At 46.7% G+C, this 23898-nt stretch overlaps 1 protein-coding gene across 1 annotated transcript in view; it reads left to right on the top strand.

Moving 5' to 3' along the window:
- The window catches only part of LOC126213360 (polyhomeotic-proximal chromatin protein-like), a 367100-nt gene that overhangs the window by 190728 nt on the left and 152474 nt on the right, over positions 1–23898 (top strand). The window contains exon 2 of the mRNA XM_049941064.1: positions 10335–10376. The gene's annotated coding sequence lies outside the window, so the exon portion shown is untranslated. The remainder of the gene's footprint in view (positions 1–10334; positions 10377–23898) is intronic.

Here is a 23898-nt window from a genome sequence, read left to right as displayed (position 1 = left end):
AGAAAGAGAACGAATCATGCAGCCTATACATTCATTTAAGTGTTATTGTGATACTTTGATAGTTGTACTTTTATTGTGCTTTGATCTCTTGCAGTTGTAACAGTGGATAATGCCCTAAGGCGGATATCTAGATTGTGCAATAAAACCTGTTGTATAGCCAAATGGCGGTTATATGTAAAATTGAAAAAAAAACACGTAAACACAAAATCCATTTTCTCAATAGGAGTGAGCTGGAACAGAATAGGTTGTAACCTTCGATGTTAGACTGTGATAGTGCCTTGTCTCTGCGCATGTGCAGCGTGCAGCATACTCCCCAATCGCCCCCCCCCCCTCCCCCCCCCCGCCCATCAGATTTAGTGGGCACGTTGGCCCATTGGATAGCCTGCCGAAAACTGAACACAGATCAGCCATGAAAACAAGAAGGAGGTGTACTAAACAGTTGAAGAAAGAAGAAAAAATAGAAACATCGAGCAACATCGAGCGACGTCAACCGTCGTGGTTGTGTTGGACTGCGGTGGGGGAGACCCAGCGTGAAATCTTAGTCGGTCTCATTTTTTTTGCCACAAAATTACGAACTTCCCGTTCGGTCATTGACGTGTCTGTTCGCTGTATACGAGTTTGTGTATGTGTCGTCGCGTAACGTCAGTTTGCAACAGCGAGGTAGACAGATACCACATCTTATGTGTCTTGCGTTGCGTTTTGGAAGTTTTGACGCTTGACTTCCTTAGTTGTAAAATAATTCATTCGCACTCGTTTACTTGTTGCTTGCATTTCTGTGAGATGTCTACGCGGTATCGCGCCTGCTCTCGCTATTCAATCACCGAATATGAGTCGTGTGGTAAGAATATATTACGGTCGCAAGTAAATCTATGAATAGTGAGAGCATGGGAGATGCCGGAAAGACCTCTCACAGAAATCAAAAGAAGTAAAAGGATATGAATTATGTTACAAGGAATGAAGCGTGAAGACTTAGAAAACGGAACGAATGTTGAAATGTGTGTGAAATCTTCTGGGACTTCACTGCTAAGGTCACCAGTCCCTAAGCTTACACACTCGTTAACCTAAATTATCCTAAGGCCAAACACACACACACCCATGCCTGAGGACTCGAACCTCCGCTGGGAGCAGCCACACAGTCCATGACTGCAGCGCCTTACACCGTCCGGCAATGCCGCGCGGCTAAAGCGGAACGCAACAGGCATAACTTGTAGTGTCTGTGTAGAACAAATCGGAGGTAAGTACGTCTGGAAGTCCCTTCGTTAGACGTCGCTGCTGCACGAAACACACACACACACACACACACACACACACACACACACACACACACACACACATACGAATACAGCGAACAGATAAGTCAGAGACCAGACGGAACGTTCGTAATTTTGTGGAAAAGAAAAGGGACACAGTGAGATTTGAACGCGGATCTCCCGCCCTCGCAGTCCAGCTCTGTGACCACACATGCATGAGACAGTGACAGTTAACTGTGCTCCATATTGCGCTTCACTGTTTCTAGTCTCCTCATTTTTTCACTCTGCAGTACACCATCTTCCTGTTTTCGTGCTTGGTCTGTGTGTTCTTTTTCAAAAGCTATTCAATGGGCCAAGTTACCACTAAATGTGAGGGGGGGGGGGGGAGGGGAGTGAGTGCGATGGGGCGTTCCCCTTGTCAGAAATTTAGAACTTCACAGTCAGCACCGCCTGTAGGTGGGTGATTGGCGCCCTTCTGTCCCGAAGCGCGCGACTGCTACGGTCGCAGGTTCGAATCCTGCCTCGGGCATGGATGTGTGTGGTGTCCTTAGGTTGGTTAGGTTTAAGTAGTTCTAAGTTCTAGGGGACTGATGACCTCAGATGTTGAGTCCCATAGTGCTCAGAGCCATTTGGACCAATTGATTGGCGCCAGAGACACACTACGGTCGTGACTACATCCATGCTGCTGCTTCAAGTCCAAAGTGATGTCTTGGTGAGAATTGATTTCTTGAATGTCGAAGTAGGCGTGTTGTCAAAACGATTGTTGCAATAATTATATGAAGTCCACGGAATCCTGTTGCAACTGCGTCTGCGATAGTGAAAGGTGCTTCTCGATATTCGTATTCTTCAAGTATTGTGTGCTGATGTACACGGAGGGTGCACGCACTTGCGGTGGTCGATTCCGAGCAAAAAGTCTGTCGCGTTGAATGGCTTACAGAGGGAGCTATTCGCGGAGCAGGAAGGAACCGTCGCGCCGTTCTCGCGGAACTGCACCGACCCAAAGGAAGGCCTCGGCGCTTGTTGGTGACGTCACGTCAGCTAGGCACGGCCAACGCCGGGTCTGTTGCAGGCAGAAACGCCTGGCCGTACTTATCACTATAAATCTCTTATTTTTGGACAAAATCTATGGTATTGTTTTGAATTCTGCAGTTTTATTTAGATGAAAGATTTTCTTACTCTCGTAAACCTACAAATGAAGATCATAGTTCTGGATTACTGAATCCTGTCGAAACAAACGTACATCAATATGAGAAGATGCTTTGCCCCATTGCAAGATTCGGAAATTTTACATTCAAGTAACTACATTTACTTGATCCATTTTGTTATCGAAGCATACCCCAACCCCCTTACAATTAACTCGTTTCTTTTATTTATTTATTTACTTTCTTTTAGGGGTGCTAGTCCTGCACGGTTCGCAGGAGAGCTTCTGTAAAGTTTGGAAGGTAGGAGACGAGGTACTGGCCGAAGTAAAGCTGTGAGTACCGGGCGTGAGTCGTGCTTCGGTAGCTCAGACGGTAGAGCACTTGCCCGCGAAAGGCGAAGGTCCGAGTTCGAGTCTCGGTCGGGCACACAGTTTTAATCTGCCAGGAAGTTTCACTGCTCTTTTACTCGATGACTTACCGTCAGTTACTACGAACTGTGATCTCTCGGAAATCGCAAATCCAGTCACATAACTGAGACGATATTCCATAAGCACGCAATTTCACTACCAGCCGCTTGTATGGTACAGTGTAAGAAGCCTTCCGGAAATCCAGCAATACGGAATCGATCTGAAATCCCTGGTCAACCGTTCCACTCTCGAAAGGTGTGAGGGGGAAAACGAGCACTTAAATTGTTCTGTGCGAGCCCTGATTTCTCTTAGTTTATCGTAATGATCATTTCTCCCTATGTAGGTGGGTGCCAACAGAATGTTTTCGCATTCGGAGGAGAAAGTTGGTGATTGAAATTTCATGAGAAGATCTCGCCGCAACGAAAAACGCCTTTGTTTTAATGATTGCCACTCCAATTCACGTATCTTGTCTGTGCCACTATCTCCCCTATTTCGCGATAATACAAAACGAGCTGCCCTTCTTTGTACTTTTTCGATGTCATCCGTCAGTCCCACCTGATGCGGATCCCACACCGCACAGCAATACTCTAGAATAGGACGGACAAGCGTGGTGTAAGCAGTCTCTTTAGTACACCTGCTGCACCTTCTAAGTGTTCCGCCAATGAATCGCAGTCTTTGGTTTGCTCTACCCACAATATTATCTACGTGATCGTTCCAATTTAGGTTGCTTGTAATTGTAATGCGTAAGTATTAAGTTGAATTAACAGCCTTCAGATTTGTGTGACTTATCGCGTAATCGAAATTTACCGGATTTCTTTTAGTACTCATGTGAATAACTTCACACTTTTCTTTATTCAGGGTCAATTGCCACTTCTTGCACCACACAGATATCTAAATCATTCGTTTTGGTCATCTGATGACTTTACAACAGCGTGAATGACGGCATCATCTGCAAACAGTCTAAGACGTCTACTCAGATTGTCTCCTATGTCGTTAATATAGATCAGGGACAGTAGAGGGCCTATAACACTTCCTTGGGGAACGACGGATATAACTTCTGTTTTACTCGATGACGACGAACTGTGACCTTTCTGACAGGAAATCACGAATCCAGTCACACAATCGAGGCGATATTCCATAGGCACAAGTTTGGTTAGAAGACATTTGTGAGGAACGGTGTCGAAAACCTTCTGGAAATCTAAAAATATGGAATAAATTTGACATCCCCCGTCGATAACGCTTATTACTTCATGAGTATAAAGAGCTAGTTGTGTTTCGCAGGAACGATATTTTCTGAATCCGTGCTGACTATGTGTCAATAAGTCGTTTTCTTCGAGATAATTCCTAATGTTCGAACACAGTACATGTTCCAGAACCCTACTGCAAATCGACGTTAGTGATATGGGCCTGTAATTCAGCGCATTACTGCTACTTCCCTTTTTGAGTATTGGTGTGACGAGCAATTTTCCAGTCTTTAGGTACGGATCTTTCTGTGAACGAGCGGTTGTATACAATTGCTAAATATGGCGCTATTGTATCAGCATACTCTGAGAGGAACCTGACTGGAATACAATATGGACCGGAGGCCTTGCCTTTATTAAGTGGTTTCAGTTCCTCATCTTAGTTGTTCTTGATTCGATTCAGGAATGTTTACTTCGTCTCCTTTTCAGTTTATTGAATGAGTACTTACTTCCATGTGCTGAGTAAGTTTTCGTGTAAAATACATTCCTATAAACAAAGGCTGAGAAGTGTGTAACTCGTAGTAAGAGTGATGTCAGTGATCTTCATATTGTTGGCGAGAGAGGAAAAATGTAGAATGTTGCTGCTGTCTACCGTGAAGCGTGTTATAGCCACTTGGTGGTGAATTAATCAATGACCAAAAAGTTACAGCATTTCTCTCTCTCTCTCTCTCTCTCTCTCTCTCTCCTTTTTTTTTTTTTTTTTTTTTTTTTTTTTTGCTAGTAGACTGTATTCTTGCATTCAGGAATTTCTGACCCTTGCTGGTGGCGTGAGGTTCTCGTTGACCGATCTTGGCCAGTGTCCTGGGTTCAGTTCCAGTCCTATCCATAGTGTCTCGTGAAGTGAGGGCGTGCGACCCTGCTGATAGAGATGCGCCCATCAGATGGGGTGGTTGGTTTCACCAACACCGACTCAAAGAAAGGCCTCGGCGCTTGTTGGTGACGTCACGTCAGGTAGGCACGGCGAACTCCAGGTCTGTTGCAGGCAGAAACGCCTGGCCGTGCTTATCACTGTAAATCTCTTATTTTTGGACAACATGTTTGGTATTGTTTTGGATTCTGCAGTTTTATTTAGATGAAAGATTTTCTTACTATCGTAAAGCTACAAATGAAGATCATAGTTCTGTATTACTGAATCCCGTCGAAACAAACGTAGATCAATATGAGAAGATGCTTTGCCGCATTGCAAGCTTCGGAAATTTTACATTCGAGTAACTATATTTACTTGATCCATTTTGCTATCGAAACTTAACCCAACCCCCTTACAATTAACTCGTTTCTTTTATTTATTTTCGTTTGATACCGTCACTTGAAATGTGAACTAATTTACATGTGTAAATGTCCAACTGTTGCCAGTCATTAGATTACAGTCGTTTTCAACGAAATGAATTCTAAACAGGAAACAAAACAGCTTCGTACATCGAAAATACTGCTGAGCTTAAACTTTTTTAAACGTGCACATTAGAAAAGATAAATATTCCCCTCTTGCAACTGACAGGAGAAACTTTATAAGATAAAAAAAATTTTATTTGATAAAACAAGTATCTCTCTTTTGCCTCTTCTTCAGTCCTCCACCACCTCCCCCAACGTGTTCAATCGCAAGATATTTCATTAACATTCAGTGCGCCTCACACCATAGTCAACCAAGATACCTAAAGAAGAGCACCAATATGGTCACAGTTTCTTGTAAAAGCAACACAGTAGAAACATTACTCCCTCAGATTTAGAAATAAGGTAAAGAAGCACGAACTCTGCTGCTGCTGGACCATGAAGTTGTTTTTGTATGTCAACCCTTAAAACAGGTGGAAATTTAAGTTCACGAGTACACTATTCGTTAAGAAGTGTAATGAATTGCACAGTTAATTGATTGCAGAAATCTCTCAGAACACTGTGTGTCGGTCAACTACCGCCAATAGTATCACATTTTCCTGTGTCAGAGAGGGAGACACCACCATTATGGGTATCCCTGCAACAGACCTAGCTGGCGTTGGCCGTGCCTAGCTGACGTGACGTCGCGAACAAGCGCCGAGGCCTTCCTTGAGTTGGTGTTCGTGGCGCGCAGTCTCTGGCAGCGAGTCGGTGCAGTCCCCCAGAGGGCTGTCTGCGGCTGCGCCCGGAATGCGGGCCACTGTGCCACTGTGTCGCATCGACGTGTCGCCCTATCGACCGCGCCTGGCCCCGCCCACAGCGTCGAGCCGCCGCCGCCGCCACTGCCATCTGCCGGCGCCGCTGCCGCAACTGCGCGCCGCTAGTTGGCGTTCCGGCCGCGCGGCGGCGCCGCCGTCGCCGATGCCATTCTTTCTTCTTTGTTTTGCTCGTCCCTGTGCCCGGAAACGGGCGGCCAGGCTTTTTGCCTGGTCGGCCCTTTGTCTGGCAGCCCGCCGGGCGCTCCGGCCGCCGATACGTCTCTCTCTGCCAAACGGGATTCAACTTACTATGAGCTACGTGATACTCTGCAGTGCGTGGCGGGGCCGTACCCACAACGCAAGATCCCCGTCGCAACACCTTCAGATTTACTGCTAAGGTAGCCCAGTGGAGAGATGGAGCACGAAAACAGCAGCATGTTGGGGAAAAAAAGCGAATTAGAAACAGGGGGAACGGTCCAAGAACTAGAAGTGCAACAAACATCAGCCTAAAACAACAACGGCACGGCACGGAAGCTGAGTGTGTTCGGTCAGAAGGCAAGCAGCAGTCTCTAATTAAAAAAAAAACCTCACTAAAGCAATTTGAACGGGTCTTGTGGCGTCCGACCACACCAAACGCGACGAACTTTATTCAACAAAATGAAAAAAAGAAAAGGTGGTCATCATAATGGACTACTAAGCGGGTGGCCGTGCGGTTCTAGGCGCTACAGTGTGGAACCGAGCGACCGCTGCGTTCGAATCCTGCCTCGGGCATGGATGTGTGTGATGTCCTTAGGTTAGTTAGCTTTATTTAGTTCTAAGTTCTAGGGGACTGATGACCTCAGAAGTTAAGTCGCATAGTGCTCAGAGCCATACTAACCGGGCGAGCGGCGTTCGACACAGGTCAGGTCCTTGCAATGTTTGTTCTTTCTTGGTAACACTTGAAATCGACGATCTTCCATTACCATTTTGCGCAGTTTTGCAATGGTTTCTGTAGTAGTGACACATCTTGGCCGACCACTGCGCGGATCATGATCTAAGCTGTCTCGACAAAATTTAAATTCATTTGTCCGCTTGGTAAGAGTTGAATATGAAGCAGCAGAGTCCCCCAGTGTATTCTGGAAATCGGCAGGAATGTCCTTTGCTTTCATACCTTTCTTTACGAAGTACTTAATCACTGCTGGAATCTCGGTTTTTTTTCCGTCTTCGCAAATCACTACGCGGGAACAACAACACAGCGACGTCACGACGACAGCTCTCTTCCTAGAGCACTGACGAGCCACGTGTTTACAGGCAACACTCCAATGAACATCACGTGAACAGCTCGTTGCGGTAGCACTGAACTCTCATGGTGATTCCGAGAAGTTTTCAAACCACCCTCGTATATTCCCGGAATTTCAGTAGTCTTTATTGATTATTTTGTGGTGTCGCGGTATTTTTCTGTCCGTCTGTTTCACTCTGAGGTTATAGAAATAGTATAATTACTATAGTTGAATTCTTTTATCTTGGCGGCTCGCGCATGCCCGCTCAGACGCGGCAGATTGCTGCGTTGCCAAGTTGCAAACGACGCACGAGCCAAGAGAAGCAGCGTCATAGTATAGTATAGTTTGGAAACTTACGTTTAGGGGGGGGGGGGGCGGCACAGTTCATTTGAAGTAAAGCCACCACGGCCGCATTAACTCTTTCGCTGCTGCAGTCACGTGCTCCCCGCATTCCGCGCTGTGCGCGATTTTGTCATCACTGCACTGCTCGCCTGTGCAGACACATGGTGTTCCCACTGCTTTGACACACGTATCATTCGATTTCACAAAAACTATTTGGCCCAAAAATTTTACACATTTTCTTGACTGATACCTTCCCCCCATAAATGACTTAATTTTGTTTCGATGTTCAACGCAGTCATTGTGCAGCATTAAATGTAGTAAATCACTGCACGAAATTTTGAAGAGTTTACGGAGGTAAAAGTCCATAGTGTATACTTTAGATATGGTAGATTTTAGTTGCCACTAGAAATTTCAAAAAATTACATTCAAACGATTAAATAAAGATAATATCAAGCACCCATCAAGGTCTGAACTCAGAACCTTTCGCTTAGCAGCCATAGACTTTAACCAGTACGCTAACACAGCACGTCATTCAATATATCTCCTGGAAGACTTTAAAATACCACGCAAAATACCGACAAACACTGTTGGTACGATTATGAATTACTCACGATTCGTCGAAGTACAATAGGAAATAAACAATTACTGCTGTTCTTTATTGCGAAAAAGCGGTTAGTGATAATGATACAAACACTTTTCCTTGCTATCGCCTGAATGAGACTTATTGCTTGTTTGGTTTAATTAATTAATTAATTAATAGAATATGAAGCAACTGGTATAAAGAATGCTTTTTCCACACTTTCTATAAAAGAAAGTATGCTATCAAGACATTGCTTTTGTTCAATTACTTTATTTATGACTGAACGTTTGTAAAACTGAAGACACTCGTCCGTGCTCTGCACTGCAGTCGAGCTCTGGCAACGTCGTTCTCTGTTCATTGGCTGACTGTGTTTTGTGACGTCAGATGCGCAGAACGAACCTAAACTCGGCCGCCGTCGTAAATGACGCGCACTTTAGTTGGGACTTACTACCGAGTCGTCGTCATATGGTGGTATACGTTACAAAAGCTCGTCGTCATCTGCAGGCCAGCCTGACGTCTGAGTCATCAGGTGGGCTGAATGCGTCGTGTGGACTGCTTCTGATCCGTAGAGTGACCCGAGTGTGCGTAATTATCACACGAGCTGAACGCGTCACACACACCTGCACCCATGTGTAGTGTGGCCCGAGGCCTAGGTTAGTTTCAAGTTGACACTTTGCATGTAAGTGGGCTAAGCGGTATTGAAGGCTTCAATAACCACAGCAGCTGCACTCCACTGTCCACGTGTTGTTGTTGTTGTTGTTGTTGTTGTTGTCGTCTTCAGTCCTGAGACTGCTCTGATGCAGCTCTCCATGCTACTCTATCCTGTGCAAGTTTCTTCATCTCCCAGTACCTACTGCAGCCTATATCCTTCTGAATCTGCTTAGTGTATTCATCTCTTGGTCTCCCTCTATGATTTTTATCCTCCACGCTGCCCTCCAGTACCAAATTGGTGATACCTTGATGCCTCAGAACATGTCCTACCAACCGATCCCTTCTTCTAGTCAAGTTGTGCCACAAACTCCTCTTCTCCCCAATTCTATTCAATACCTCCTCATTAGTTATGTGATCCACCCATCTAATCTTCAGCATTCTTCTGCGGCACCACATTTCGAAAGCTTCTATTCTCTTCTTGTCCAAACTAGTTATCGTCGATGTTTCACTCGCATATATGGCTACACTCCATACAAATACTTTCAGAAACGATTTTCTGACACTTAAATCTATACTCGATGTTAACAAATTTCTCTTCTTCAGAAACGCTTTCCTTGCCATTGCCAGTCTACATTTTATATCCTCTCTACTTCGATCATCATCATCAGTTACTTTCCTCCCCAAATAGCAAAACTCCTTTACTACTTTAACTGTCTCATTTCCTAATCTAATTCCCTCAGCATCACCCAATTTAATTCCACTACATACCATTATCCTCGTATTGCTTTTGTTGATGTTCATCTTATATCCTCCTTTCAAGACACTGTCCATTCCGTTCAACTGGTCATCCGGGTCGTTTGCCGTCTCTGACAGAATTACAATGTCGTCGGCAAACCTCAGAGGTTTTATTTCTTCTTCACGGATTTTAATACCTACTCCGAATATTTCTTTTATTTCCTTTACTGCTTGCTCAATATACAGTTTGAATAACATCGGGGATAGGCTACAACTCTGTCTCACTCCCTTCTCAACCACTGCTTCCCTTTCATGTCCCTCGACTCTTATAACTGCCATCTGGTTTCTGTACGAATTGTAAATAGCCTTTTGCTCCCTGCATTTTACCCTTGCCACCTTCACAATCTGGAAGAGAGTATTTGTCCACGTGTAAGATATCAAATAAATAGATATATTTATGAAAGGTGTGACGCGTATGGAAATGCAACGCTGCGAAGCAGTGCTGCCAGTTAACGCTTCAGGCCTTTCTCAGAGTAGCTGTGACGCAAGCTCTTGCAGGCTGTGCGCCCTCTGATACTCACCGCCTCGTGTTTGTGTGTTACAGGTGGGGGAGCGGCGCGGCTGCAGACGTCCCACGTTAACCCTGGTGAGTACCGCACCTGCCAACACCTGGCTCCCCTTCAGGCAGTAGCTAGCGGCCTTCAACTGATCGTCAGTCCTGGTTTCAGCAAAAGCCGCACTGAGACTTTCACGGTCGGAAATGTCATGTCCCTTATAATTATTCGGGCTCTTATGTCTTGGTCGGTTGATCAATTCCGTATCAATTCCCAACGTTTCGTCCCCGTCTGCGGAGGACATCTTCGAGGGGGTCTGTAGCTCACTGACTCAGTCAGTACGGAGCCAGTGGGTGTGTTGGACCCTCCATCGAGCTACAGACCCCCTTGAAGATGTCCTCCGCATACGGGGACGAAACGTTGGGAATTGATACGGAATTGATCAACCGACCACGACATAACAGCCCGGATAATTATAAGGGACAAAAACCGTACTGCTACGACTTTTGCTCAAAACACGTGTCCTCACAGATGTGAAAGATTACAGGCCTGTATCGTAGGCGTCAGTCTCTTGCGCAATTATGGAACACGTCTTATATTCAGATACGGCGTGACACTTGTTGAACTATATGAAATAAAATGGTCATAACTTCTGAGCGGTTTGCGTTGGGGCGTTCAAACTGCACGGTTGGCCCCGGGCCACGGTGAGCATTAATCTCGTTTGGTTAGCGACGAAGCCATCTTTCACTTGGATAGGTTCGTCAATAAGCAAAATGGGAGCATTTGGGGGACTGAGAATCCCGACTTGGCGATCGAGAAGTCTCTTCACCCTTCACGGCTGACTGTGTGGTGTGCAGTGTCCAGTCGAGGAATAATCGCTGCGATATTCCTCGATAGGACGGTGACTACCGAACGGTACGTTAAGGTTTTGGAAGATTTCATCCCCATTATCCTAGAAGATAGATTAAGGAAAGGCAAACCTACATTTGTAACATTTGTAGACTTAGAAAAATCTTTTGACAATGTTGACTGGAATACTCTCTTTCAAATTCTGAAGCTGGCAGGGGTAAAATACAGGGAGGGAAAGGCTATTTACAATTTCTACAGAAACCAGATGGCAGTTATAAGAGTTGAGGGATATGAAAGGGAAGCAGTGGTTGGGAAGGGAGTGAGACAGGGTTGTAGCCTATCTCCGATGTTATTCAATCTGTATATTGAGCAAGCAGTAAAGCAAACAAAAGAATAATTCGGAGTAGGATTTAAAACCCACGGAGAAGAAATAAAAACTTTGATGTTCGCCGATGACATTGTAATTCTGTCAGAGACAGCAAAGGACTTGCTAGAGCAGTTGAACGGAATGGACAGTGTCTTGAAAGGAGCGTATAAGAAGAACATCAACAAAAGCAAAACGAGGATAATGGAATGTAGTCGAATTAAGTCTGGTGATGCTGAGGGAATTCGGTTAGGAAACGAGACAGTTAAAGTAGTGAAGGAGTTTTTCTATTTGCGGAGCAAAATAACTGGTGATGGTCGAAGTAGAGAGGATATAAAATGTAGACTGGCAATGGCAAGGAAAGCGTTTCTGAAGAACTCTAACAGCAGTTGATTTGTACAGAACCAAAAACCCAGACCTTGCACTTCCACCTAGACCTACAGCGAAACCCAAAATACGTAAAGTACATATAATATATGTGTGTAGTGCCCTCGGAACAAGAAAGGAGGAGGATCAGCACAACAAAACATGACGAGCTCTCAGTGCAGGACATCGTACAGATGGTCCTGCAAAACCATATATTGTAAAATCAAGTTGTCCAAAAAACAAAAACACTGATGATGCCACAGAGGTGCTGAAACATGTTTAGGTAACAAAAAAAAATAGTGTGTTGCATAAAAGTCGGAAGCTGTGTCCAATAACTTTAACTGAAAACACGGAAGAAATCTAAGAGCTGCGAGCCTAAAGGAAGAATACTTAAATTTATATCCGATGTTAGGAAAATTCTCTTTTTGATAAATACTTTCTTTTGCTATTGCCAGTCTGCATTCTACACCGCCTGGGAAAAAAAAAGCAGCAACTTGAGGACGTGTTCGAACAGCAGTGTGGTCTCGTACAACTGGGCAGGGGTGTATCTAAGTGATTGGAGTTGGTGTTACCTGTGACAGGTAGAAAGGCCACCAGAGGGAATTAGTTTAGTGTTGATGCCACACCGAGTACGATGTACGAGGGCTGCGAACAGATTTTGAGACGTTCACAGTGAAGGGGACGGAGGTGTCGTGTACTCCAGTTATGAGCACCCGCCAGAGTTCGACAGTGGGTCTCTATTTGGCCGGCTGGTCGAATCGTCCAGTATTCGAGTTTGTGGGGCTTCCAGACGTGACCGTGGCGCGATGTCGGACTGCACAGAGACCTAAGGGCAGACACACTCACCGACGCCAAGGTTGCAGATGACCACGTCTCACCAACACGAGGCAGCATCGCCGTGTTGTGCACCGAGCACATGGGTGTTTTTTTTCTTTTTAAATCATGTCTTCTGACTGGTTTGATGCGGCTCGCCGCCAATTCCTCTCCTGTGCCGACCTCTTCACCTCAGAGTAGCACTTGCAACCTACGTCCTCAATTATTTGCTTGACGTATTCCAATCTCTGTCTTCCTCTACAGTTTTTGCCCTCTAAGCTACCTCTAGTACCGTGGAAGTCATTCCCTCATGTCTTAGCAGATGTCCTATCATCCTGTCCCTTCTCCTTATCAGTGTTTTCCACATATTCCTTTCCTCTCCGATTCTGCATAGAACCTCCTCATTCCTTACCTTATAAATCCACCTAATTTTCAACATTCGTCTTTAGCATCACATCTCAAATCCTTCGATTCTCTTCTGTTCCGGTTTTGCCAAATGTTTCACGACCATACAATGCTGTGTTCCAGACGTACATTCTCTGAAATTTCTTCTTCAAATTAAGGCCTATGTTTGATACAGCTACACTTCCCGTGGCCAGGAATGGCCTTTTTGCCAGGGCTAGTTTGCTACTGATCTCCTCTCTGGTCCGTCCGTCATTGGCTATTTCGGTGACTCGATACAAGAATTCCTCAACTTCATCTACTTCGTGATCATCACTTCTGACGCTATGTCTGGCTGTTCTCATTTTTTTTGTTTCTTTTCCGTTTACTCTCAATCCATATTCCGCACTCATTAGATTGTTCATTCCATTTGGCAGATCGTGTAATTCTTCTTCACCTTCAATTATGATAACACTGTCATCAGCAAATCTTATCATTGATATTGTTACGCCATGAATTTTAATCCCACACCTGAACCTTTCTTTTATTTCGATGATTACTCCTTCGGTGTACAGATTGAACGGTAGAGGCGAAAGATTACATCCCTGTCTTACACCCGTTTTAATCCAAGCACTTCGTTCTTCGTCTTCCACTCTTATTATTATTCCCTGTTGGCTCTTGTACTGATTGTATATTACTGGACTCTCCCTATAGCTTACCCCTATTTTTTCAGAATTTCGAACATCTTACAGCATTTTAAATTGTTAAACACTTTTTTCAGGTCTACAGTCCTATGCACACATCTCGATTTTTCTTTATTCCTACTTCCATTATCAACTGCAACGTCAGAATTGCCTTTCTGATGCCTTTGCGTTTTCGAAGGCCGAACTGATCGTCATCCAACACATCCTCAGTTCTCTTTTCCATTCATCTGTATTTATTTTTGTAGGCAACCTGCACGAGCTTTTGAGCTGATTGTGTGATAATTCTCGCACTTGCCAGCTCTTGCAGTCTTTGGAATTGTGTGGATGATACTTTTACGGAAGTCAGATGGAATGTCGCGAGACTCATACGTTCTACGCACCAACGTGAATAGTCGTTTTGTTGCCTCTTTCCCCAATGATATTAGAAATTCTGATGGAATGTTATCTATACGTTTTGTCTTGTTTGATTTTAAGTCCTCCAATGCTCTTTTAAATTCTGAATATAATACTGGATCTCCTATCTTTTCTAAATTGACTCCTGTTCCTTCTTCTATCACATTAGACACATCTTCCCCTATAGAGGCCTTCAAGGCAGTCTTTCCTTCTATCCGCTATCTCCTCTGCGTTGAACAGTGAAATTCCCGTTCCACTCTTAATGTTACCACCCCTGCCTTCAATTTCACCGAAGGTTGTTTTGACTTTCCTATATGCTGGTTCAGTCCTTCCGACAATAATTTCTTTTTCGATTTCTTCACATTTTTCATAGAGCTATTTGTTCTTGGCTTCCCTTCACTTTTTATTTATTTAGTGCCTTGTATTTTTGTGTTCCTAAATTTTCCCGAATATTTTTGTACTGGCTGCTTTCATCGATCAGCTGAAGTATTTATTGCGTACCGATGGTTTCTTCGCAGTTATCTTCTTCGTACCTATGTTTTTTGCAACTTTCGTGATTGCCCATTTTAGAGATTTCCATTCCTCTTCAATTGTACTGTCTACACTGACCTATTCCTAATTGCTGTATCTATAATGTTAGAGAACTTAAAGGGCATCTCGTCATTCCTTAGTGCTTCTGTACACGCCCACTCTTCATCATTACTACATTGTGATTTAAGTCTGTATTTCCTCTCCAGTATCTGATTTCGGAATCTCTGTCTGACCATGATGTAATCTAGCTGAAATCTTCCCGTATCACACGGCCTTTTCCAAGTATACCTCCTGCTCTTGTGATTCTTGAACAGAGAGAGTACTCGCCTTTACTAGCTGATCTTTATTACAGAAAATTTAGTCTTTCTCCTCTGTCATTCCTTGACAAAACTCATATTCTTCTGTATCGTTACCTCCTGCTCCTTCCCCTACAACTGCGCTTCAGTCCCCAATGTCTATTAGATTTTCATCTCGCATTATGTACTTTATTAGGCTTTCGGCATCCTCATTCTCTCTCTCTCTCTCTCTCTCTCTCTCTCTCTCTCTCTCTCTCTCTCTCTCTCTTTCTTCATGTTCAGCTTGCGACGTCGGCATGTATACCTGAACTGTCATTGTCGGTTTTGTTTTGCTGTCGATTGTGATAAGAACAACCCTATCACTGAACTGTTCGTAGTAATACACTCTCTACCCTACGTTTCCATTCATAACGAATCCTACTCGCGTTATACCATTTTCTGCTGCTGTTCATATTGCCCTATACTGATCTGAGGAGAAACCTCGTCTTCCTTCCACTTCACTTCACTGACCGCTACTATATCTAGATTGAGCCTTTGCACTTCCCATTTCAGATTTAATAGCTTCCTTACCACGTTCAAGCTTCCGACATTCCAAGCCCCGACTCGTAGAACGTTATCCTTTCGTTGATTATTCAATCTTTTTCTCATGGTAACCTCCGCCTTGGCAGTCCCCTCCCGGAGATCCGAATGGGGGACTATTCCGGAATCTTTTGCCAATGGAGAGATCATCATGACACTTCTCCAATTACAGGCCACATGTCCTGTGGATACACGTTACGTGTCTTTATCGCAGTGGTTTCCATCGCCTTCTGCATCCTCATGCCGCTGATCATTGCTGGTTCTCCCACCCCTGGGACAGGAGAGTGTCCTGAACCTCTGTCCGCTCCGCCGCCCAGTTTGACAAGGCCTCTCGCTGCCTTAGTGGGAGGAGCTGTGCGTCCGTGTGGTAGCACTCGTCCGGTCGACAACGGGACCTGTGCGTCGCTGCGTCAGTAACCTCCCACCCTCCACGTACTGCTTCCCGCGGAGTGCACCTTCCACTCAGCCACACAGGTGGAAGTCGGAAGGGGCGAGTTCACTTCACTGACCGCTAGTGTGTCTAGATGGAGCAGTTAGAATGATGCGCATCTGCCACCCGAGAACAAGCACTGGCTTCCACGCAGCTCTGTGCGTCATTCGGCACCGTTGGTCGGAGACCGCTGGCCGGCGGAGTGGGGAGTCACCGTGCCGTGCGTGGCCTGCCGTCAGCACCAGAACGCAAAATGTTCAAATTTGTGTCAAGTGTTATAGGACTTAACTGCTAAGGTCATCAGTCCCTAAGCTTACACACTACTTAACCTAAATTATCCTAAGGACAAACACACACACACACACACACACACACACACACACCCGTGCCTGAGGGAGGGCTCGAACCTCCGCCGGGACCAGCCGCATAGTCCGTGACTGCAGCGCCATGGACCGCTCGGCTAATCCCGCGCGGCACCAGAACGCAGACGACTGTTTTTCGAGCAGTGTGGAGGACGCCTTCGTTCTGTGTTCGGCGAGGAATCGCGGTCGGCTCTGCAGTGCCCGGGTGACCTGGGGGCAGAGGTCCCACGTTCCAGGGTTTCGGAGGGGCGCAGCGGTGTTTGCAGGTACCGCCCGTGTCTTCGGGTGAGACGGCAGGTAGCGGCTGGCGAGTCTGGCGGCGCAGCGTCCTGCGTCCCCGAGCGTTGCCTGTCGCGCGACGCTACGGTGCTCGCCCGCACCTGCTTGCAATGTCTCCGTGAAGTTGGTGTACTGTCGTGGCGAGATCCCCCAGATCTGCCCCTCATACGAGACGTGTGCCACGTGCGCTCACGTCAACATATCCGTGACATCGGGGACCAAGTACACCAGCTGGGCCATCTTGTGTCAGGAGGTACTACAGGGCCGGCCGGAGTGGCCGAGCGGTTCTAGGCGCTACAGTCTGGAACCGCCCGATTGCTACGGTCGCAGGTTCGAATCCTGCCTCGGGCCTGGATGTCTGTGATGTCCTTAGGTTGGTTACGTTTTCCCATAGTGCTCAGAGCCATTTGAATCATTTTTTACTACAGTGGCAGTACGAAACCTAGTCCTTCCCAACCGAACGACTGCACGCGTCCGGTCGAGAACTGTCGTTGGTGAACTCGAACTGCCGAGTCCTTTGTAAATTTGATTTCACTTTGTCATAACTCAAAAATGAAATGATCGTGTGGCATTGTTGGCCGGGACGCCCCAACCGGGGAAGTTCGGCCGCCGACTGGGAGTCTTACTGCGGTCGACGACGCATTGGGCGACTGCCTTGCCCGTGATGAGGATAAAACGATGAAGAGGACAGCACAACAGCCAGTCGACGAGCGGACAAAATCTCCAACCCGGCTGGGAATCCAACCTCGGTGCCCTTCATGTGAGGCAATCACATTACCATTTAGTTAAGCAGGCGGACACTGGGAAGACCACCGCATATGCTGTCAAAACGTGGAATTGCATTCCGTTTCGTCGTTTCCTTCTCCGTGCTTCATTTTTTTCTCAGGCAGCTTATATCCTGCTGCCAACGCCCTTCCCGCAGTGGTAACACTGGTTCCCGTCAGATCACGGAAGTGTACATTTATACTCCGCAAGCCACCCGACAGTGTGTGGCGGAGGGCACTCTACGTGCCACTGTCGTTACCTCCCTTTCCTGTTCCAGTCGCGTACGGTTCGCGGGAAGAACGACTGCCGGAAAGCCTCCGTGCGCGCTCGAATCTCTCTAATTTTACATTCGTGATCTCCTCGGGAGGTATAAGTAGGGGGAAGCAATATATTCGATACCTCATCCAGAAACGCACCCTCTCGAAACCCGGCGACCAAGCTACACCGCGATGCAGAGCGCCTCTCTTGCAGAGTCTGCCACTCGAGTTTGCTAAACATCTCCGTAACGCTATCACGCTTACCAAATAACCCTGTGACGAAACGCGCCGCTCTTCTTTGGATCTTCTCTATATCTCCTCCGTCAACCCGACCTCGTACGGATCCCACACTGATCAACAATACTCGAGTATAGGTCGAACGAGTGCTATGTAAGGCATCTCCTTTGTCGTGCTGGGCTAGCACTTGGATGAGTCATCATCTGGTTTGCCGACCGCTGTTGGGTTGCGGGGTGTACTCAGCCCTTGTGAGGCAAACTGAGGAGCTGGTTGACCGAGGTGCAGCGGCTCCGCTCTCGTAAACTGACATACGGCCAGGAGAGCCGTGTGGTGACCGCATGCCGCTCCAGTGACGCCTGTTGTCTGAGGATGACATGGCGGCCGGTTGGTACCGTTGGGCCTTACAGCCTGTTCTGGCGGAGTTTCATTTTTGTTTTAGATTATATCCTGAGAATTAGCATTATACCTGAAACTTTCTGGCAGATTAAAACTGTGCAGGACCGAGACGTGAACTCGGGACCTTTGCCTTTCGCGGGCAAGTGCTCTACCAACCGAGCTACCAAAGCACGACTTACGCCCCGTCCTCACAGCTTTACTTCTGCCATTACCTCGTCTCCTACCTTCCAAACTTTACAGAAGCTCTCCTGCGAACCTTGCACAACTAGCACTCCCGAAAGAAAGGCAAAGGTGCCGAGTTCGAGTCTCGGTCGGGCACACAGTTTTAATCTGCCAGGAAGTTTCATGTCAGCGCACACTACGCTGCAGAGTGAAAATCTCATTCTGGAAGCGTTATACGTTTTTGTCCTGTCTAACGAACGTTTCCAGCTCTATGAGGTAGAGTAGGAAGTTCAGAATCGAGTGTGGAATTTGTATCAGCAGCCGGTAACCTAGGCCATCGTAAAGCAAAAGAGAATGCAGACGAGTATAGAATGGTTCAAATGGCTCAGAGCACTATGCGACTTAACTTCTGAGGTTATCAGTCGCCTAGATCTTAGAACTAACAAGGGAACCTCCCCATCGCACCCCCCTCAGATTTAATTATAAGTTGGCACAGTGGATAGCCCTTGAAAAACTGAACACAGGTCAATCGAGAAAACAGGAAGAAGTTGTGTGGAACTATGAAAAAAATAAGTAAAATATACAAACTGAGTAGTCCATGCGCAAGATAGGCAACATCAAGGAGAGTGTGAACTCAGGAGCGCCGTGGTCCCGTGGTTAGCGCGATCAGCTGCGGAACGTGAGGTCCTTGGTTCAAGTCTTCCCTCCAGTAAAAAATTTAATTCTTTATTTTCGGACAATTATTATCTGTCCGTCCGTCCGCTATATTTGCTGGATTCATATTGCCCACGGAATACATCCCACGTATTTAATGCACTCTCGTCCAAAGTAGCGAAGAGTCAACGGCCAGCCAGGCAGCCTCGTTAGCAGGAATACTCTCTCTTCCGTGCGCTGTAGTCGACTGACGTCGTGTGTTTCGATGTTTGTTTAGGTGTAGCGTCCCCATACTACGGCGCAGTTACCTCGCATGGGACGGACGGACGGACGGACGGAGAGGTAATAATTGTCTGAAAATAAAAAATTAAACTTTTCACTCGAGGGAAGACTTGAACCAAGGACCTCGTTCCACAGCTGCTCACGCTAAACCACGGGACCACGGCGTTCCTGAGCTTATACTGTCGTTTATGTTGCTTATCATGCTTATGGACTACTCATTTTGTATATTTTGCTTTTTTTTTTTTTTCATAGTTCCACACAACTTCTTTCTGTTTTCTCGATTGATCTGTGTTCAGTTTTTCAAGGCCTATCCACTGTGCCAACTTACAACTAAATCTGAGGGGGGTGCGATGGGGAGGTTCCCTTGTAAGTAAACCTAACTAACCTAAGGACATGACACACATCCATGGCCGAGGCAGGATTCGAACCTGCGACCGCTCGGTTCCAGACTGTAGCGCCTAGAACCGCACGGCTACTCCGGCCGGCGAGTATAGAATGCTTTGCGAAAATATCCGTTGCTATAAAGCGTAATATGGCTACCGGGATGCAGATGCGGCGATGTCTGGTGTCGGAAGTGAAGCCGCTGTACTGTACTGGACTGCGCTGTAGCCTGGTGTAGTGCAGTGTGTTGTGCGAGGGACGCGGCGCGGCGTTTCTTTGTGACCGGGCTGTACTACGAGGGGGACGCCGGCGCGCGGAGATCGATACGATAAATCGACTGGCGGCCTTGTCTCGCCCCCTCTGCCCTCCCCCCTTCACCCCCTCCGTTTCTTCCCGCAAGCAGCCGCCTCTCCCCCCCCCCCTCCTCCCCCTCTTGTTCCATCGGGTCCCCTCGCCCACACACCTCGCTGGCTCTTTCCGATTTATCGGAGCGCGTCCGCGGCGAGGAAGGAAGAAAAGAAAGAACAGGGGAGCCGGCCGGTAGCGCCGTGTATCGGCGAACGGGGGTCGCAAGAGAACCGGTGCGAGCCGGGAGCTGCGCGCGTGTTAGGCAAGGGGCGGGGGTGGGGGCTGCTGGCCGGGCAGACGCAGACGTCGACGTCGCCCCGCCGCCTGCCCGCCTGCCGCGCCGCCGCAGCACCACAGCACGCGCCGTAGTGGCCGACTCGCCACTCGCTTCTCGCCGTCTAGCGCCACGCCACACTGGCCGACATTATCCGGTCCACGTGTCCGCCGCCGGTAGAGCCGGCACGGTAGCTCAGCGTGTTCGGTCACAGGGCTAGCTGCCCTCTGTGATAAAAAAAAAAACTGAGTTAATAGGTCAACAACGAACTGAAACGGGTGTCTCCCTACGTCCGCCCAAAGCAGATACAACGAACCAAAACGAACAAAATGAGATTCGAAGTGGCGTCAAAGCCGGCACGGTAGCTCAGCGTGTTCGGTCAGAGAGCCGGTTGGCCTCTGTAATAAAAAAAAAAAAAAACTGGGTAGAAGGATCAACCACCGAACTGAACAGGATGTCTTGCGACGTTCGCAACGACCAAACACAACGATCAACAACGAACAAAAAAAGTGCTCAGCGTGACAGAGTGTCAGTCCTAAGGGCCCGGGTTCGATTCCCGGGTGGGTCGGAGATTTTCTCCGCTGAGGGACTGGGTGTTGCGTTGTCATTATCATCATCATTCCATCCCCATCGACGAGCAAGTCGCCAAAGTGGCGTCAACTCGAAAGACCTGCACCCGGCGGGCGGTCTACCCGACGGGAGGCCCTCGTCACACGCCGTCATTATTATTATTATTATTATTATTATTATTAGTATCCGATCGACGTGAACGGTTTGTGTCGCACCAGAAATATCCACGTCACCCAAGTGTTCGGCGGAAAGGTTGTCGAACCATCCTGACTGTTTTCGGCCGGTCCATTCTCGAGTAACAAGTGCGAAAGATAGAAGTTGAATTTTTGTGCGCGAGGCCTCGATTTGTCTTGTTGTTCAGGGCTTTCAACGATTGTTGTTGTTGTGGCCTTCAGTCCTGAGACTGGTTTGATGCAGTTCTCCATGCTAATCTATCCTGTGCAAGCTTCTTCACCTGCCAGTCAACCATTACTCGAATGAGAAACGTTTTGTACGCGGCGCCTCTAACATTCTTACAGTAAGAGCTGTGAGCACTTGCTCATCTTCGCTACTGTCAAACAAAAAACTGATTGGCTGCTGATGATGTCATCATGCCTATATAAGCGAGACACCGTAACAGCCCCGGCAGTCAGTGAACCCCTGACGACGATCGCGGAGATGGTCATCGAAAGCTCGAGCATTTTACTTGAATTGACGCGGCTGGAAAACCGAGAACGTTTTATTCGTGTATGCCGTCGCGAAAGACTCCGAGGACACAAAAAACTGACTAGTAAAGATATGCTCTAAAATGCCTCTTCACCTCGAAACAGTGCAAAGAAAAGATCTTGTCGTAAAAGAAGTTTCTTTCACAGTATGGAAGATGAACAAGTGCTCATACCTCTCAAGGTATTGCATTTTACGGAACATATTTACTAGGTTTTTCGGCACTTATGTAGTTTAGGGGGTACACGCGCTGATCACGAGAAAAGTACCTATTTTTGAAGGAAACGCGTATTTCCGAAGATATAAACATATATGTGCACGGAATCCCAAAAAATTTTTTTACTTCAAAAATTGTGTGTTACAGTCATATCTAGTGCGCTCGTAAAAAGAAGTTCAAATGATTCTGAGCACTATGGGACTTAACATCTGAGGTCATCAGTCCCCTAGAACTTAGAACTACTTAAACCCAACTAACCTAAGGACATCACACACATACATTCCCGAGGCAGGATTCGAACCTGCGTCCGTAGCAGTCGCTCGGTTGCAGACTGAAGCGCCTAGAACCGCTCCCCGATCCCGGCCGGCGCTCGTCACCAAAAAAAGTATTTATTTTCATATGGATGCAAAAAAAAAGATCAATTAACTGTCTCAAAAAAATTTTCTATCAAAAATGATGTATTGCATATGTATGCACGGAATTTCAAAAACATTTTTTTTTGCAAAAAAGATGGAATTAATAACAAAATATTCTCAAAAAATCGCATTTGTTTATTTTGCACAGATATACATGAAAGCTCGAATCACAGATTAAATAAAAACAGCTACCTGAAGTTAATTTGCGGCACTGGGATAGATTTTTCGAACATGCTCATTGAAATTTTGGAATGGATTTTGCCCCAAACGTTTACGCCAGAGAAATTCCGCCAGGTAGTTATTCAGCATAGCACGGTGAGTTCCGAAACGCCTTTTATTCTATTCTTTAGCTTTTTGCCAGACTGACTCCACGTGATTTGTGGTTGCGTTTGTAAAGGGAACGACAAAATAAAGCGAATGATTGACAGTCAGATGACTGTAGCCCAAGTTACCTATGGTGTCGTAAGCTTGCCACAACTCGGAAACTACTGTGGTTTCAGGCAAAACATACTGCTGCTGCTGCAAATGGGTGGCATCGCGTTGTGGCACAGCAACCACAAAGCTTTGCCTTGTCTGGACGTCATAACCACCGAAGACCCACCGTATGACCTCGATGGTACTTTTTCCTGACGAAGCAGCTCACAGCGCATGTACCCCCTAAACTGCATAAGTGCCGATTTTTCTAGCTTCGGACGATCGCCCCCTTCGTACCCCTGAAACCTGATCGTTCCTCCCGGCTCACGATGTATTGCGCTCATGATCCCTTCCAATCTAGCTACGCGCCAACAACACATGCTCGCATTCGAAGCAGACAGTGGCGACTGAAATTTTGTGAAAAACATGTCGTCCGAAAGATGAACGGATCTGTGTTACCGATTACCAGCCCAACTCGCATATCGTGTCCGTGAGACAATCTCTCCGCTGTTCCGCGATAGTACTACGGTCGCAGCTTCGAATCCTGCCTCGGGTATGGATGTGTGTGATGTCCTTCAGTTGGTTAGGTTTAAGTAAGTCTAGGGGACTGATGACCTCAGATGTCAGCCGGCCGAAGTGGCCGTGCGGTTAAAGGCGCTGCAGTCTGGAACCGCATGACCGCTACGGTCGCAGGTTCGAATCCTGCCTCGGGCATGGATGTCTGTGATGTCCTTAGGTTAGTTAGGTTTAACTAGTTCTAAGTTCTAGGGGACTAATGACCTCAGCAGTTGAGTCCCATAGTGCTCAGAGCCATGTGAACCATGTGAACCTCAGATGTCAAGTCCCATAGTGCTCAGAGCCATTTGAACCATTTTTTCGCTATAGTACAAAACGAGCTGCCCACGCCTGAAGCTCTTCGATGCCCTCCGCCAATCCTATCCGATGCCGACTCCATTCTTCACAGCAGAGCTATAGAAGACGACGAACGAGTGGGGTTTAGGCACTCTCTTTTACTAAACCCGTTGTACCTCCTGAGTGTTCTGGCAATAAAGCAGTCTTTGTTTCGCCTTCGCCACAAAATTATCTATGTGATCATTCCAATTTCAATTGTTCACTACTGTAATTCCAAAATATTTACTTGCATTCACGCCCTCCAGCTTTCGGTGATCTATCGTCTGACCCAAATTTAACA

Source organism: Schistocerca nitens, chromosome 11 (genome assembly GCF_023898315.1).
Source record: "Schistocerca nitens isolate TAMUIC-IGC-003100 chromosome 11, iqSchNite1.1, whole genome shotgun sequence".
Taxonomy (NCBI): Eukaryota; Metazoa; Arthropoda; class Insecta; order Orthoptera; family Acrididae; genus Schistocerca; species Schistocerca nitens.
The sequence above is the reverse complement of the archived record's forward strand: the minus strand, read 5'-3'. Positions and strand labels throughout refer to the sequence as shown.